At 34.7% G+C, this 13679-nt stretch overlaps 2 non-coding genes across 2 annotated transcripts; one reads left to right on the top strand and one right to left on the bottom strand.

The window, feature by feature from the left end:
* Positions 1-5174: 5174 nt before the first annotated feature.
* On the bottom strand, positions 5175-5295 carry LOC116774205 (5S ribosomal RNA). Its single transcript, XR_004353751.2, has one exon. It is a non-coding gene; the product is annotated as a 5S ribosomal RNA (ribosomal RNA).
* A 7360-nt stretch (positions 5296-12655) lies between these two features.
* On the top strand, positions 12656-12727 carry Trnah-gug (transfer RNA histidin (anticodon GUG)). The gene has a single exon. It is a non-coding gene; the product is annotated as a tRNA-His (tRNA).
* Positions 12728-13679: the final 952 nt, after the last annotated feature.

Genomic DNA, 13679 nt, shown 5'->3' with positions numbered 1-13679 from the left:
TGAATACAACGGATGTGAGAAAAACGAATGTCATTTGAACAGACTGGTCTGTGGCAAGATTATGTTGTTTCTGTTTTTGTGTTGCCATGAGTTATATGGCGTCTGTGGCGTTAAAGGAGCTTTCATATAAATCTGCATTAAAACTTTATGGAATAAATATAGATCGTATATTATAGAAGTTTAGATGAATGAATATATTTAAAACTAAATTTTCATCAACTTCCTAGTTTGGCCTCGTTTTTGAAGTCTCGAGTGAATTATTGTCACATTAAAAATAGACATTTATCTCTCCATTGTATTTCGAAATACATTTATAAAAGCATTCAGTATTTCGAATGAAAATGAATTATGGACGTCTTTATAATTCCTGTAGGATTTTTACGCGAGACTCATCCATTATTTAACGGAGGCTTAATACTAGATTTACAGCTTCCGTTTGCCAGCATGTCGACTTCGAGTATTTGTCATTTCGGAGTTATCGTGGCTGGTTAATATGCACCTGTGTCTTTTACTTACATGGATAAAATATATTGAATATAAGCAAAATATTTAGAAATTATATATTCATCTTAAGTTAATTATCAAATACAAAATATATATAATGAAATATTCATTGAAACGAGCGGAACTGCACCCGCAATCTACGGAATATTACGTTTGAAGAAATCGGAACGTAACACGAAAGGTTACAGGATTACTACTTGAATATGAATACAAATATTAGCCCAAAATTACATTAAAAAATATAATACTTATAGTAATATATACATCCAGCATTAATATGACCCTTTGTGTTATAAGTCAACCTATTCAGTAGAGTCCACTATTATCTGGTGTTACAATTTCGTATAATTTATCAAATATACACTAAATAAACCGTATAACACACCGTATCACGTACACGCATTAATCATGAGTTGAATTTTATGTAAATTTCACTAAGTGTCTTTGATTAATGGTCAGGCTTACACTGTTACTGAGAGTAAACGATAAACTCGGGATAAATAATCTATATAAGCACAATTTTACATATTTTGCACCAAATTATTATTTAACAGCTTCATAGAATTTATAGAAATCAAACGTTAAATGTTGGTTTTGTGTCATTCTACCAAAAATTTAATATTCTAGAAGAGAAAACTTATTATCAGCATGTACAACATTTAATGTCTAAAAATAAAAAATTTATTTGCAGTTTAGTGCTTTTCTTATTTTACGTGCTTTTTTCGATGCTATAGTTTAATTATATTCGATTTTTATTTTTTATTTTTAGGATCCGAGTTCGCCAAGTCCACACTTTCAGCGGTCACCCACGGCTAGTGTCCACAAGATTTAATTTTTCACTGTAACGTTTTGTTGTGTCTAACTGACAAGGGTTTGTATTGAGGAAGAGTGTTTTTGTGCCCTTTTCAATCAGCTCCATTGGACCCGACCGGTTCATATCATTAACACGTTCCGTGAGGGTTTCGTTTGTAAATAAATCTGTGCGAAGATTTACATATATATATTTTTTATTTCACATGCCATATAAATAACATTCGGTTGATTGATTATGAAGGATACTTGTAGAGCAATCCTGATCATTTTGCATTTCAGCAGACATAATTATTTTTTTAAAAGAATCGTAGAAGGGCATAATGAAGGTTTTAAAATACAATTACGAGATGTTTAGGAAACTTATTTATAAACAAAACATTAAATAGTCATGAATTTAAATCTTTTATTAAAAAAATCTAAATATTATATAATGAAAGTTAATTCATTATGACAAATTGAAACAGGAAAATCAAAGCATAATATAACAATGTATGTTTGTTTGCAACATCGCTGTACATCATCTTAATATAGCTCATAAACCGAAACTTTGTCATACTGATATCCCACTTCATCATCGAGAGATGCTGTCCGGCTACAATTGCTGGTATTTGTCTTTCAACTCAATCGGTCTCATAACCCTTATTACTATAGACACAAGGGTTATAATGCATTAGATTAGTATACTCAGGTATGTCTCATTGATTCATCCATTTTGATCCTTACAACGGGCGTATTGTCCAAACATATTCGTCTTGTTAAACATAAATTCAAGCAAGAGTGCCGTCGGACAAAAATGAAGTTATAATTTCATGTTAAAATCACTTAATTTAAAATGTCTTACACTAAATATTTCGTACTTAAAGCATTATTTTATGTTAAACTTATTAATATAATATTTAATACTATAGTGTAATTGATCTGTATAAAAATATTTAGAGGTCTGCAGTTGTGAATGCGTCCTTACAAAACTATTGTACAAATATATAATGATTAGTTTAAACTACATACTCCCGACGTTTCGCTTACTTCGCAGCAATCGTGATCACGGGCAAACAAGATGAAAAAAAACATAAAATACGCGTAGTAATCCGAAAATATTAGTTTTATTTACTGTAAATGTATGTATATACGTACATTATGTATATAACAAAGAGTTATGAATGTAAAAATGTTTTTATTTAGTACGACGATGCCAAGTTAGAGTAAATATACTGGCTAGACTAAAACAAATTTATCAAAATTATATGTCATAGAAACTTGGACCGTTGTCTAAAAGAATATTTGGATATCTTCATTTAATATAGCTATAAAAAAGCTCATCGAAAAATTTTATTCAACCTTTACCAAACAATACGTAATGTTGCCAGAAAATGAATTACATTCATAAATATTATTAAATCCAACACCTCATTTTGTTATTCATTTTGTCCCTTTAATATTATGACATATTTTAATTACGGGTTGCCATTTTAATTTTTAAAATAATCCGCTTACGACTACGATGACTCTTTGCATTATCTTGTAGTGACGTTCAAATTATTATTGATATCGATAAAAAATATTATCGAATAGAATTTCGAACTTAGGAACAACTTTTATGAAATCATACACAGTAGTCGTTTTGTTATTGATAAATATTTTTACTATTACAAAAATAATGTTATAAGTTTATTACACTTATGCCTAGAATTATCTTAAATAACCTTACTTATATTTCTTAAACCATACAATACTGGCCCCAAAGCCTAATATTAGTATTAAAAAGGTATTTTCGTATAAAAACTTCGTAATTTAATATTATTACACAACGAATGCTAGAAAAGACATCACTGGGCTGGTGTAAACTGCAATTAACACTAGCTAATCCCACCACGACGGGTTTCTTATTAACACCATTTGTCAGGACTCGGGATTATAAGTTATCAACACATCTCTATTTGCTAGAGGGGACCGCGAATTTATAATCTGTTCCATTATGAATAATAAATTACATTTTTAATTAACAAACACATTATTATATTATATATTATATGCTACCTAAAATAGTATATATATATATATATGTATATATATTTTAAAAATAAATATAAGATAAGGTGTTAGATTTTATATGCTGTAATCTCAGAAAGGGTTAACACTATTGTTATTACGAGGTGCCATTATATGTAATTATAATGTCAGTGCTTTGAAAATCATATGACGTGGCAAAATCATGTACTCTAAATAAAGACGAGTTCCAATAAATAATAACGAAGAACTCCCATGCAATATATATATATTTAATTGCAGTTTTAATTAATTTTAATGTATGTATTTATAAAAAATTTGCTCAGTTCAAATCAAATAGCTACTCAAGTAAGCAATGGTCGTAAGATCGCAATAATTTGACATCGTATTCATGACACTGTATTACGTCCCTTTATTCTCGATTATGTTATAAAATATGCCGCCAATTTATCAAAAATTCACATCAAAAGAAACTTGTTATTTCGTCTATTAACTCCTGGACAGTATCTTAACTCGGTTGATATCATTCAGAGTACAATAACGTATCATTTTGATCCTTATTCCTGTAGACTTAAGCATGTTTTAGTGAAAACGATGACAGTCAAAATGAGATAATACAATGAGTTATAAATATCCATCATTAATATCTGTTGGTGGCGGCGTTATATTCGACATTGCAACTGGATTTCCTCGTATTGTTTGAAACAGTACAATACATTGAATACAGTACAAGACATCATAACAACAGATAAAATACGCCTACGAAGCTAAAAATAAAATTAAGTTTTTAAAATGTTATTCCAAAAAAATAATATGAATCTTATTTTTTATAAATGATTTGTAAAAAAATTTAAAAGTTAAACATATTTCCTTATATTATAGTTTATACTGTTCGATGAAAAGGACCCCTGCTTAAAACAAATAGCAAAGTTACAAGTTTAATACTTAACTATTTCTTAAGAGAATACTACTTTTTTCATATAAAAATAAACATATCTAAATATAAATGTTGTACTAATCAAAATTTTCATGTTAGCTATTATCGTGGCACTATCAATTCCTGCCGAAGTTTCATTAACTCAATCACACACATCTACAGTTCTAACCCTTGTTAATGCAGCAGATATTAAGATAGAGCTAATCTTCACATAACTTAGGATCAGGGCCGTTACGACCACTGACCATTGTCCTGTTTAATTTAAACCGGGAGTATCTTTGCAATTGATTGTACTCTAAACATAAATGGGAAGTGATGATTAAGGTTGGAAAATATGCATTGCTAGCTACATAAGAATGTAATAGATCAAATTTGATATAAAACCAGCAATGTATATAGATTATTGTAAAACTGTACCGAGCCAGAGATTTGGTATTGTGTTTAGTTGGTTCTAAAGCCACGCTGTAATGATTTTAGTAAGCTCCGACAAAGCTTATTTTACACTATAAACTTCATACATTCCGCTTTAACTGTTTGTGATAAGGGTCGTGTTGGCATAGCAGTTACTTGTGAGCGGAATTTTTAAATTGTTGGATATCCTCGTAAGATTTTATGTTTGACGGTCTTTATGCAAAGCGGTCCTTTGGGTAGTGTATTCGGTTTTTGGCATCTATTGAAACTTGACCCCGTCAATTTAGTTATTTCCTTAATATTCCATAACGGAATATTATGTTTGTTTGTGCCTGTTTTAATTGGAATTGTTATTGTAATATCATCATTATAGCCTAAGAGCGGTCAGGACTAAATCTTTTATTACTATTATTTTAATTAATTATACAAAATGTATATTCTTTAAATATTTAATATAGATTTTATTCCATATAATAAAAAATATCTATTCATTGAACAAAAAAGCCAACACATCACGCGGTGTTCCCAGGCGGTCACCCATCCAAGTACTGACCGCGCCCGACGTTGCTTAACTTCGGTGATCGGACGAGAACCGGTGTATTCAACGTGGTATGGACGTTGGCATTTCAAATGTGTAATATATAGAAGACAAAATTGTTAAAAGACATAGATTTTCATTTATTTTATATTTTTGATTAATTATCACAAATTATTCATTATAAAATCAAGTATACTATAGAAGAAGAATTCACAAAAAAAAAAACAATTATAATGATTGCAATCGAAAAACAAAAAAAAAACAACAAAAATACGACAAGATCTTACAACATTCAGCCAGTATAGTTCCATCAACATTAATAATCCCATGACAGTGTCAATTCTCAGTTCATAAGATAAGGTTGCTTAATTAGAGACAATTAACCGATATCCGCGATCTAATTAGTGATAACATCAGCTGATTAACAATTGTACATATGAGTATTTGTTGACGGTTAATTATTATCGCATTGTGAATTATGTAAATAGGTTACACTGATACCGGTTATGTTGTGTTAGTATATAATACCGATGTGTTGATAGCTTCCGGACGGGGTGCACGGGAGAGTTCTTGCTCTCTCCCTGGTGCACCTCGGGGAAGCCCTCAGGGAGCTGTTCGACCTCTGTCTGAGGTCCGGGCAGTTTCCGAGGGCCTGGAAGGAAGGCCGGCTTTGCCTACTCCCAAAAGGCAGCCGGCCTCTGGACTCGGCTTCGGCGGTGCGACCGGTGGTTGTGCTGAACGAGGCGGGGAAGGCCCTGGAGAAGATTATGGCCACCCGTCTCGTTCGGCACCTGGAGGAAGGCTCGGGCCCGGGACTGTCAGAGTCCCAATTTGGGTTCCGAGCCCGTCGGTCGACCGTCGATGCCCTCAAACGCCTGAGGGCGGTGACGGAAGAGGCGGGACGCAGAGGAGAGGTAGTGTTGGCAGTGTCGTTGGACATCGCCAACGCCTTCAACAGCCTCCCACACAGCGCGATACAGGTGGCACTCGAGTACTTCGGAGTGCCCCTGTATCTGAGGAGGCTGATAGGCGACTACCTCTCCCAGAGGAGGGTGGCAGTCGAGAACCGGAGGGGGTCCATAGAGTGGTGGACAGTCGAAAACGGCGTTCCACAGGGTTCGGTCTTGGGACCTGTCCTGTGGAATGTCGGGTATGACTGGGTCCTGCGGAGTCGCCTCCTCCCCGGGATGGGTGTCATTTGCTATGCAGATGACACCCTCGTCTTATCCCGGGGACGGAGCTACAAGGAGGCGGCGCGGCTGGCCGAGGTCGGTACTGATCTCGTGGTCAGCCGCATAGAGAGGTTGGGGCTTCGGGTCAGAATCGACAAGACCGAAGCCCTCCTCTTCCGCGGGACTGGGCGGAAAGGACCCCCGCCGGGTGCCACCCTTCTCATAGGAGGAGGGAGGGTCAGGGTAAGCCCGACCATGAAATATCTGGGGCTCACCCTTGACGGAGGGTGGACCTTCGTGCCCCATTTCAGGGAGTTGGGGCCGAAGGTCATGAGGACGGCAGGTGCGCTGGGGAAATTCCTCCCGAACCTCGGAGGACCCAGCGCAGCTTGCAGGCGGCTATACTCTGGGGTCTGTCGGAGTATAGCCACGTACGGTGCTCCCGTTTGGGCTGATCGACCGATGAGCCGCGGGGTCAAGGCCCTACTGCGCTCGGCGCAAAGGGCACCCGCGGTGAGGGTGATTAGGGGGTACCGTACGGTCTCCTGGGCCGCAGCGACGGCTCTTGCTGGCGATCCGCCCTGGGATCTGGTGGCGTCGGTTCTCGCCGAGGTGTTCTCTTACGTCTCGGGTAGGAGGGCTCTCGGAGAGAACCCTTCGTCAGAGGAGATCCAGGCGGTTCGCCGGCAGGGGGAGTCGCGCCTTATGCGGGAGTGGGGGGAGGACCTGGCGGGCCAGCCGTACGGTAAACGTACAACGGCTGCGCTCCGTCCGGTCCTAGAGCGTTGGATGAGGCGGAAACGCAAACCCCTTACTTTCCGCCTGACGCAGGTTTTCACCGGGCACGGCTGTTTCGGTGACTACTTGTGTCGGGTGGCCAGGAGAGAGCCGGGAGGAGGCTGCCATGAGTGCGGCGCTGCGGTGGACTCAGCCCAGCACACCCTCGAGGTGTGCCCGAGATGGGCTGCGCAGCGCCAAGACCTTGTGGCGGCGCTCGGCGGAGTGGGCTTGTCGCTTTCGAGTGTCGCGGAGAAGATGCTTGAGAGTGACAGGTCCTGGATGGCGGTGTCCTCCTTCTGTGAGACGGTTATGTCCACGAAGGAGGCATCTGAGCGGGAACGGGAGGTTGCGGCTGATGCACCCTCCCTCCGCAGACGACGGACGGGGGCGCGCCGGGGGCGATATCAACGCCTCCTCCAATAGCGCCCCTGCGCCCCGGGCTGGGGTCGGGCTGGTAACCCGGCTCCTGTGAAAGCCCGGCGTCGTCGGGGCGATCCTAATTGCCGGGATCGCCCCCTTTCTCCGAGGGAGTAAGTCCGGTCTTTGCCAGGACCGGCCAGTCGCTGGTGTGCCCTGTCGCTGACAGATCCGGGGTGCACCAACATAGCGGCCGATGGCTTTCGCAGTGGTTTTAGTGAGTAGGGACCTGCCCAGGTCGAGTCTCACACATCCTCTCCGGCCCCACCAAGGCCGGTGAGACGGCTCGTAAAAAGAGTTTCCCTGCGTCATCAAAAAAAAAAAAAAAAATGTGTTGATAGCTTCGCCTTATTAATAAATAAACAGATATCTGATAGATATTTATTAATAGCTGAACTTAAATATTGAATCTATTAATGAATAATAACTATGGATTGATGGCTATTATTTTTATATATCTTTGTGATTTTATTGAAGTTATTTTCAATGTTAATTTAGGTGAAAAATTATTGAATATTCTTTTTAGTTTTTACGTTTAAATCTACTGTGATCAATAAATTGAACACTTCATGACATATTTATACATGCTTAAGTTATTAAATATAAAAGGATTTTATGCCACGTTTAACTTCAATACGTTATACAGGAAGTATTTGTCATCTCTCATTCAACAATCTACGCTAATACGTATATATATTATGTGGAAAAAGTATGAATGAATAACTTTGAACGGTCCGTATGAAGTATAACAAATTTAACTCGGGTTAAACAACACAAAAACCAATAAAATATTATTTGCCTTTTTTTAAATATATTTCTATGTATTAAATATTTCAATGTATAGGAATGTGAGTTTTCACTTTTTCAGGGTCAACTGTAATAGGTACTGGCAATGTTTCTTAGTTTCTTTCAAACAATGTTTTAAATTTTTTTATCTGTTTAAGTTTTGTTTGGAATTATGTTGTGGTCATACTCATGAACTGAATCTAAATCAGTTAAATACATTGAAATCTATACTATAGAACATTTAGTATAGATATTTAAAACGTGATAACTAATTACTTCGATAGATTAAGTATAAATAATTTGAGAAGTACTTATTTAAATCCAGTACCTATCTAAACTAACCATAAAAAATATAAAATCTTAATTAAAATATATCACAGCAATAAAAGCCAAAACAAGCTTTCTTATTTATATTAATTTATAATTCAAAACAGTTTTACATTCAAGTTGTCCATTAAATCAGAAACTGTAACCCCAAAATGTGTCAAATTGTTTATAATACATCTAATTGGAAATAATCACAATCCATACCGAAGCTTTATTCGATTTTCGAATGCGATATTAGGTTTGACAATTTTCAAATTGGAATCCGTAATATATTCACCCCTGACAGCTTCGTGTTTGGTCACAGAGTACGGATATTTATACTGGTCTTTATCTGTGCATACATACCTATTCAAGCTTATATTTTAATTTCGATACTTATTCTTTTATTGTTAAGGTTGTTTTTACATTAGTCATATGCTAAGAAATATTGGAGACCTAATAACATGACCTTATTTTTAAAGTAAGAATTCGTACTTTGATGTGATTGGTCGAATTAATCTTTTCGCTATTATTCATGTTTGCCACTAAAAAGGTTATTATGATTTTAAAAAATAAGAATTTTACTCGAGAATTCAGACATTTACTTTAATTAGCACAACGTTTTAATTGAAAATCTTTAGCATTAAAATCAGGTATTATTTCTGGAGCAAATTATAAGTTGATCTATCAAAAGGACCGGTTTCTATAAATATCAAATCACCCTTTGGCCTATTTACATTCAAAACTCAACATATGGCATTGTTTATAGCCGACAGATTTCTGATAAAAGCATTACCTCAAATTTCAAACGGGGAATAGAAAAAAGATACCAATTTGAACCACTTATTACTGTTGTAGGTTGGATTAGGTTTCTAATTCGATTACGTTCCAAACCAACAAGGGTTCGAACTCAGATCAAAATATTGTGATGACATTTAAAGCTTTTTATCTTCCTAGAACTATTAAATTATGTTTGCTAAATATGTAATTACTTTCCTTTAAAAGGAAGTCAGGGTATATTCTACCCGGAGCCGACTTCCAACCCTTTGAAGCAGTGGCTATTTCTCAAATATAATTCCTATATTAATTATCTGGATTGTTAACGCGTTTCTGACTGCGACGCGCCGAATGTATTCACCCTTTAGTTAGTCGACTGAATATTAATAATACGAGGGTAATCTTTGACGATTAATGTATTGTGTCATACATGAAGCAGTGGGACCTGCTTTTGAGAAATTTACTATCATTGCTAATTTTAAATACTTATAATGTCATGAGACTTCGCGTGCTGATTTCTCTTCTTTGGACAATCTCTAATCAAACGAAATCCTCTTTAATATATTATGATAAACTATTTTTAATATATTTTCTTATACTTTCTCATTCATATGATAAATTTTATGTCCCACAAACTATACTTTATAGCCTCCATTAAGTTGCTCTTTTGTGTTGGACCTGAATAAGAGCGTAATCAAATGAAATATCGGATATACATCTTCAATATTCATAAAGACATCCAGGAGTTATTTGGAAGAGTACTGGAGCAATATTTTTCTCAATCACCATTAGTACCTATCTGGCTTGCTACCGACCTTTACACAGCCATCGCTGTTCTGACACTGTCACCCCAAAATCTTTCATCGATATCTACAAATGTTCTGCGAAATCAGACTTTATTTTATAAGCAGTACGTCAGTTAACTGCGTCTCGATATACGATCAGTTTGGTCAATCATACTTCTAGTAATTTCGCAGTAGAATGCGGAATATGTCGACACTTCACTTTTATTGTATCAAATAATAGGGGTGTTCTTATAGCCGTTATCACGTGTTTGATCTAAAATGATACTTGCTCCGTTCACTTTGAGGGGTGTGTTTTGTATAGGACACGGCTACGAAATTCAACCGATATCAAAAATTGAATCGCTCAAATAAATACGGCTGTTAATCCATGGCTGTGGATTGTTCATTGTTAGTGTCGTCACAATACCAGAGGAATGATTTTGTATTAAAAAATTGGGGAGACTTTCTAGATATAGCGACACTCTGAATGTTGATTTCAAATTTCTTATCTTTTCTTATATTTATCAAAAAGTTTAGTTGTTATAAAATCTATATGTCATTTTTGTCCTCTTTGATAGATCTTACTATAAAACTATAATGTACCCATATTATAGTCATAGTCTAGAACACTATAACTGCTTCATAAAACCTTGAACAATATTCTTACAGAATAAATCCATCCAAAGTATTTCAAACGTCTCCATAACCCTTAGATTTCACGCTCCAACGACCTCTCGAAGACAATAAAGCATAACGTAGCGATAACAGTCATTTGGACATTTCAAACTTGGCTTCAAATCTCAAGACATAACAATTTCCTCATCTCGTATCGTTCAGAACTAGTCTGCAGTGACGTACCATCAAAATACAATACGTTATAAATGAGTCGCATTATACTAGATCACACACATAAACACCATCACTATAATCAGTGGCATTGAATTTTAACCTTTATTCTTGTATCTTAAGAGTTAGTTGATTTATTTTCATCAGAAAATACAACGTGGTGCCTGTCGCGCCTTCCCAACTTTGGGCCATAACCATCCCGCTGTGAAAGGTAAAGAGGAGCAATGGTTTTCGATAAATTTTCTTGTATTATTTATAACAGTAGTTTTGAGAGACAATTTGACGTGTGTAATAAAATATAAGGCGGAAATTTTGTTTATATTTTTAGTACTAACTGTGTTCGCATTCAAAGTACTCGTACATTCAAACGCCTAGCGTAAGTCATAGTAAAATAATTTATGCTCATCATTTAATTAAGCTAGTGGTTCTAGCTTAAAATTAGCCAGAAGGTTAACAGCCTTGTGTTTATTATAAAAGACCTCCAATCATTAAAATGTTCAGTCTACATAAAGAATAAGTATCCTTACATGATTTGGGATAAAAAGATATAATTATAAAACATTACATCAATTAAAAGATGGAAACGATGCTTTTAAGTTTAATTATTGTTTTATATAAATAGAAAGAAGAACATTTACCTATAAACAAAAATATATCTACTATTTATTTATTTTTTAAACGGCAACACTCATTAATGACAAATTCGTTCGTCACAAATGTATGACTCATTAAGTAATAAAAATATCAAATACAAATTCTTTTCAAAATGAGACAATTAGGTATTTATAAAAATCTATTTATAAATTAAAACAGAAGTTCTTCAAAACAAATATACAACGTATGAAAGTAGAGAAATCTTTTTATTTTCTTTGTAATGTCACGTGTCACAAATTGCTTTGTAATTTCGGACATCATTATACTGGCCCGACGGATCTTACGCCGAAATAGTCCTTCTGTTTAAAACAATAATGGATAATTTTCTTTGTCATGTGTGTTTATTTAGATAGGGACAAAGTCAAACAAAAATAATTTGTTCGTTGATTCAGATAATTGCTTGTTTTGAACGATTACTGGGTTTTTGTTTATGTTCTACATTCTATTTGATTTGTAATTAAGACGGACAAAAAAAAAAAACGTAATGTTAATGTCACTCATATAAAATATGTATCTATAAATTAAAATTTATTTTAAAAGTAAATCTTTTAATATGAACAAATTTCGTACTCAAGTAAAATATAAATTTTGTCCCTACAAATTATCTTCGCTGTAAAAAAGTATGTTTTCGTTTTTGTAATTTAATTAAAAATTTTAATTTAAAAATAATATACATACATATTATAGATAATAATTAAACTATATTTTTATCTTGTAAGATTGAATATCTTCAGAACTCGATGCTAAGTATAAAAATATAATGAGCTTGATATTTTTCATTACGTAAAAAAACACAGCAATTTCTCTAATATATATTGGACAATGCTTTAATATGTAAAACAATTTTTTAATAAAATATTTTTAAACAAGTACTCTGTAATACCAGACTGCTTATTTCACTTTCGTTGACATCGCTCCGATAGCCGTGATCGTCTAGTGGTTAGGACCCTACGTTGTGGCCGTAGTAACCCAGGTTCGAATCCTGGTCACGGCAGTGATAACACTGTCACGGCGGAGCTCTCGTTTTGAAGTTTTTTTAACTTTTTTCAATTAATTTACAGTTTTCGATATCATATATTTTTTATTGTTTTTATAAAGAATCCATAAATTTTTACAAATTTAATTTTTTTGACATATAGTTATCCTTAAAATAAATAGTTATTGAGCAATATCTAAATCATTTAAAGTATTAATGTTTAATAAAATAAATAAAATTGAATAAAAACAAGATTAATTGATAATTAATTAACATTATTCTGCTAAAAAACAAATATTATGACTTGCGTTGTCGCTGTAAAGTATAAGAACGAATATATATTTCCAAGACTAACTCGGCATGTTCAAAATGGAAAAAATCATATTTTTATCGGTATTCCATCTATGTAAGAACCGAGACGAACGTTGCTTAGCTTCGTTGACCGTCGAACACCTCTGCGAACGGTTAGCTTCAAATTTCATACCAATGTTTTAATTATTCTTCCAATAACAATTATATATTACAAATAATTCTTATCTTGCACATTAAGGGCCGTTAAATGTTAATACAGTATTGAAAAGTTTTACATTATTGTTTTTATAATATATAACCTCTTTTGAAGTCTTTAATGATTGTAATAATAATTAAAAAGATGAATTGTCCGAGGTATTATATCATTTGTAAGTACACACGAAATGGTCATAACACAAACTGACAAGTGACAGTTTAACGAGCGAATATTGTTGTATCTAAAGATGCGGGCATATTGACGACAATTCTGCTTATCTGCATATAAATTTCCTCTTAATAAAGTGATATTTGAGGAGCAAGTACACTTATTTGCGATTGAGAAAATAGAGGCAAAGATTTTATAAATTAAAATTACTTCTAAACTCCATTCGTATGTTGTCGTTTATAATAAGAAAATAAGGTTCAGGATTTTTCAGGAGTTTTTTTTAATTAATTTTAG

The sequence above is a fragment of the Danaus plexippus genome, chromosome 20 (genome assembly GCF_018135715.1).
Source record: "Danaus plexippus chromosome 20, MEX_DaPlex, whole genome shotgun sequence".
NCBI lineage: Eukaryota > Metazoa > Arthropoda > Insecta > Lepidoptera > Nymphalidae > Danaus > Danaus plexippus.
The sequence above is the reverse complement of the archived record's forward strand: the minus strand, read 5'-3'. Positions and strand labels throughout refer to the sequence as shown.